Here is a 6,000-nt window from a genome sequence, read left to right on the forward strand (position 1 = left end):
TGGGATAATCTGCAGCAACCACAGCCTCATGTAAGACTGACTAATAGACACCTGTGGGAGCCAAGGATGCATTTCGTGGTATCTCTTGCATGTCTTGTGCTAGTCAGGTGTGTGAGAATGGTGATCTTCAGTGTCCCCTCCCACCAGTAGCTGATATTGAATAGGATAAGTGTTAGGCATGTGTTTGGGCTTCTTGGTTCATAGAGACGAGAGAGAGCATAGACTTTCCTATGCAAGCCCAACCCGTCTGTCATGATGCTGAGTTGCACAAAATGAGGACACAGGAAAAATAAATACTTCTCTCTGTTCCAAGCCTCGATGAGCATTTTTCTTGATGCCTTTGGATTCCTCTGGTAAGGAAATCACAATGTAAAGCCATTCTGTACATTTGATGTGACTTTGAACAAAGGGCTGTGGGGCTTCTATGGTGTGAAAGCTGGCAAAGGTCACAGAACAAAAGAGGCCAAAGCCCCTTAAAATCACAGCATGCCACTTCATTTTCCTCTGTGTTGTTATGTTAAAGGTTGAATTTGCTAGTTTGCAAGTAGACATAATGGCCAATGCAGCCCTGGTTGACTGGTTAGTTAGTGCACTTTAAAGCAAGAGGTAGGCAAAAACCAAGGCCAGATTTAGACTCAGAAAATCAGCTCTCTACTGGGAAGGAAGTCTTTCACTTAGAGTGCTAGAAATCACTTTATTTTCTAGACTATGAAGTGATACTTTTCAAAACTTGATATTGTTGTTTTGATTGAAATATTTTTTGGAGTGATATTCTTGTTATCTGCAATCAGAGCAGTAGCAGCCTTAAATATGACAATGAGACCACAATAGACATTCAACAACCCAAAGTCTACTCAGTTGGTTTAAATTTTAGAGCACTTTTACTGAGGAGAAAATTGAAAGATCAATATGCACATAACTCTTCTAGAGATAAGCACAGATTTTAAGAATGTGGGGTTCTCCATGCAGCATCCTGGTATTAGCAGGATACAGCACTGAAGGCAGCTTTGTGATAGGCACAGTAGAACAAAATTCATTGCCTCAGTACAGCTTTCTTTTGTTGGATGAAGTATTTTTTCAGAACATTATATTCTTTCTTATAAAGCTCACACCTCTGCCCTAACAGAAGTGAGAGAGAACTCTTCTTTTTCAAAGGAGTAGTTGACAAAGAGTCATTTTACAAAAAGTAACTGTTAGAACACAGGGTTCCATAAATTCAGTTTATTAATTATCTTCCTTGAACAGTAATTGATTTATATTTACTAAGTTTTCAATCTTATTCCAAAAAATGAAAATTAAAAATTAAAAGGGACTTAACATACTTGGTTTCCAGCTAAGGATAGCAAAAAATCTTAAGCTATAAAAACATACACAAAGGGCCTGAGTTCTGGGCAACAGGAAGGAAAGAGACTTAGCCATGATTAGGGCATTCTAAGGAAATGTGGCCCTGGGTACAGGAATGTATGAAACACATGTGGGTTACAGAGCTCAGAGGACTAAGATCATGAATACCCTGCTGGGGAAACTGGATATTTGTTAGGTTTCCAGTGATAAAGTCATTCCGATGATATTGAAAATGAATATGGGACAGACCAGGCTGGAAGGAGGCAGGCAAAGAACCTTTGAGGGAACAAGATAGGTAAGCTTGGAGAAGAGATGGAAGATGAGCTCATATTTAATAAGTCTGATCAACTGAGTGGGGCTATCAAGATTTTAAGAATGACCACCATTTTAAGACTTGAGCAGTCAGTTTCATAATGGTGCTTGCCATTCAGCAGGATAAGATAGATGGCTGAAAAATGATTTGATGAATAAAGCCTAAACCAATATTTGGTTTAACACATGTAAATGTGCATTCCAGTGGGAGTCTAGAAAATAGAGGAGTGGTCTAAAGTGTACCCAGACCACCAGGCTCTTACTGTTGGCATTTGATGAGTGATAAATGTCTGCTGGGGGTCTTAGAGGTTGTTTATCCACGCTTTGGTTTCTACTCACAGTGATCCAGCAGTGAGTGGGCACCCAAAATACCCCCAGACATGACCAAATGCCCTCTAGAAGGCAAAGGCACCACCCAATTGAGAGCCACTGATCTCAGTGTATGGTTGAAGAGTTGCTAAAATGCACGTGGAATTTTAAATCCACATAAATAGAAGAAATAACCCAGAGTTTCAGTTCCATTAAATGATGTGCCAAATAAGTGCCAACCCCTCCCCTTGTGTTGGAACTGCTTGATATGCTGGCATTAAAAGTTAACACTGAGAACATAGCAAAGACAGAAAGTCCTAGACACCACAGTACCATTTTACTTTTTCAAAAGTGAATAGAGCTTAGGTCAGTAAACACAGAGTAGACACAGCTGCAGCCCTGGGCAGAGGTTGAAGGGTGATATGGAAATATCCCCCAGGCTTGAATTTCAATATCTGCACATGAACTTTACAAAGCAAAGATTCTTTATGGGGAAAAAAAAAACTTCCAATAAAGCCAGGGTGATAGAAATTTGAAACTTCCATGACAGGTGGGCATTAACTATCTGCCCTATGACCCAGTGTTTGACAAGGAAGCTCATTTTTCTGTCTGTTGCCAGGAGAAAAAAACTCAAATCAATAAAAAAAATCCTGTACCAATACTCTATTTGGGGTAGGGGTTGAAATTTGCAGTATGTGGCAAGCATAGAATCACCAGATAAGAAAGTACTGTAAAAGCACCCAAGGTACCCCTGGGGTGTGAAAAAATGATACCCCAAATTTCAGGAGGGTCATCTTCAGTAGCTATCATCATGAAGACACTAGTGAAAAATCAGACTCCCTCACATAAGTTAAATTCAAACATAAAGAACTCACTTGCCGTGAACCAAAGTTTATAGACAAAAGAAGTAGAAAAATTACCCTAATCAGCTGATCCAATTTATAATGTAGGGAGTAATACAGATAATGTGTGGGGAGTCCTTAAAATAATAGAAGAAGTTATTGAAGGAAGCTAATATGGACTAGAACAAGAGCCCATGGGAAAAAAGACAAAATGGAATTCTGTTTTTCAAAACTGAATTCTTAAAATAACAGTTACATAAGTTGAGGTATGAGTGTAGGGCTTAGAGAACAGCTGGAAGACAGAACAATGAACTATTCTCAAAAAGTGCTTGAAGATAAGCTTTAATGGAAGGAAGTCTGGGGAAGACCTGTACACGTCTGCTAAGGAGTCTCCAAAGACAGACTAGAAAGAGGGAGAGGTGGTCAACGTGGGGGGAGCAATGTCTCTCCATTTCTACAGTAGACTGAAGTCATGCATTCCCAACTAGAGAAACAGCCGGCATAATAACACACACGTCAATTAAGGTGAAGTGTTCAGCACAGGCGCAACTTAAACAAGTGAAAAGGAACACACGTTCCAGAGAAATCACCTAGGACAAGGGAATAGAGCCAGACCAAAGAGTCCAGAGATCCATTTCTTAGACTTGGGTCTGCAGAGCATGCAGGCAAACACATGAGATGTTTGAGAGACCAGACTCCAGGCAGGAGACCAGGCTGGGAGAACCAGCAGCAAGCCCCCTTCAGATCTATGGAAAAGGTGTGGTCAGTGTGAGGGTCCAGGGTCAGTGGCTTTTTGCGGCTGGATTATTTCCTGTCAGCATAACCACTCCATTTTCATAATATTCGTATATGCTGTTATTGTCACATTTTACAAGTAAAGACACCCAGAAAAGGAGGCTGCTCCTCTCCTAGAGCCAATGGGTTAAAATGGTGTCCTCACTAGCTCTATGTTCTAGTGAGCCTGGTGTTCTAGTCCTCCGAGGGTGAGGAAGTGATCAGATCACCCTTAGGAAGTGATCAGAAAGACAGTATTTTAGTTGTTCATTATATAATTGTTTCATTATTGGCCAAGAAACAGCAGAGTGCAGTGGCAAGCATCTGACCCTGACTGTAGGCTGTGGGTTTGAGTGCCAGGCAGGTCACTCTTTGCTTTGTGTCCTTGGGCAAATCGCAGAACTTCTGAGCCCCAGGCTTTTAAGGTGTAAGGTGGGAATGAGCCAGCAATATGTAGCTGAGAGAGATGCTGTGAGGATTAACCAGGATAACGCATTAGAATTGCAGATGCCCAGGCTTGGCTTAGAGAATGGGCCTCAATGTTATCTTTGAGAAACAACTGTGGCCGAGTTTTCCCTGGTCAGGCAGGCACCTCCTACAATCTCCAGTCCTCCAAGGAGCTCGTTACTTCCTCCCAGACAATCTCTTCAGGTCAAGAAATGCCTGGCATCTTGCTCTGACTTGGTAAGATGCTGAGCATGCACATAGCTTCAGTAAGCACTTAAGTACTTTATTTATTAACTGATTTTTGAATCTCTAGATTCTACAATTTTTTTCTTCATTAGCACTTATTTGCCTTTATCCTTTACATATTTCAAACTAGCATCTTCTTGCTTGTACATTGTTTTTACTATGTGAACAAGAAAATATGAACTTTAAAGTGTTAGTTCAGAAATATGCAATTGTCCTTTGATTTGAATAGAAACATATTTTCATTCTTGACTTTGGTTTGGACCTTGAGTCTTGGAGGAATTCTAATCAGCTGCACCTTCTCCTGGGTGGAATTTCAGCAATGCCTGAGCGTGAGCAAGGGTATTTCCAGGCCTAGAGTGATTTCCTTGACTTTAGTAGAGGGTCGTCTGAGATCTTTAGGAAAACAGCAGTCCTTGTTAAAATCCAGGTGCTGCTCTGGCAGTGACTACCGTGCTTTGGCTAAGGTAATCCAGTGAATGCAAACAGCACCCAAGAGAGAATGTTGCTTGCATGGGGCAGGGGAGCCACTGCCCTTTAAAGTGGAGCAATGAGACAATTTTCTACTTGACCTTGGAGAAGTGCACAGAGATTCCACAATCCCTTTCAAGGACACACCTCCAATGACCCAAAGACCTCTCACAAGGCCCTCCTTCCTGGAGATTCCATCAGTATGTAACAGAACTGTGCTTGGGACCAGATCTCAATACATAGATTTTGGAGTGGGGGAAGTTCCCATTCAAAGTACAGCAAGTGTAACTGGGTATACTCTTTTAAAAGGGTGCTATGGCTGGGAACCAACTAACTGATCCTTTGGGGGTGGCCTTTATGTGAGGAGAATATGATCTAAGAACCAAGGGAATAATAGGCATGGAGCTAGTGAGGACACCAGTTTAAGTGACCCAGGTGAGCAAGGGTGGACCACAGTAAAAACAGTGGTGGTAAAGAGAAATGGTCAGACACTGAAAACATTTGGAGATGGTACTAACTGGTTATATGTCAGTATTGGTTAAAATATTAAGGCCATTCCACGTAGTTAAAAGGGAGGTTTATTTTGTGGGGTAACTTACAAGTGAAGGGATAGGTTACAGGGTCTGGGAAAGGTGTGGTGCAGTCTGGCACTACATCTCCCCCTTTTGTCTAAATAAGAAGGTTCTAACCTAATACAAGACTATATACAATAGAAATGGTTATCAAATATTGTCCAGGAGTAATGAGGGATAATGACCTAGATAAGTTGGAACTACAATCAATGCAAACAATATCAAGTAAAAAACACATACTAAAACCCAGAGAAGCCTAGAGTGTAGGTAAATGGCATGTTACAAAGATCATTCCAAAAAGTGTCCTATCCTAAAGAACCTGAATCTAATATTTAATATGTTCTATTTAAGATATTATATATACTAAGTTGTAACTATAACTGCTAGTCTTCAGTCCCATCAAAGACCCGAGAAGGAATATAATGGTACCTGAGAAATTGAAGATGGATGTAAACAACTTTCCGGAATCTTGCAAGAGAAGACAGAGACAGCTGGCAGCCTGGACAGTCACCTAATGTTTCTCAGCATTGTTGGTGCATTCAAATTGGCTACAGGCCTAGAGTATCTGACAGACCATTTTCAGAAGCAGGAATCTGAAAGACCATCTTACCCTGTCTTGGCAGAGTTCAGAAGTCACTTTTCCTTATGTCCCGCTTGTCCAGAAGGACAGCATTTGTACTGTCAGC

Source organism: Onychomys torridus, chromosome 6 (assembly GCF_903995425.1).
Source record: "Onychomys torridus chromosome 6, mOncTor1.1, whole genome shotgun sequence".
In the NCBI taxonomy this organism is placed as follows: Eukaryota; Metazoa; Chordata; class Mammalia; order Rodentia; family Cricetidae; genus Onychomys; species Onychomys torridus.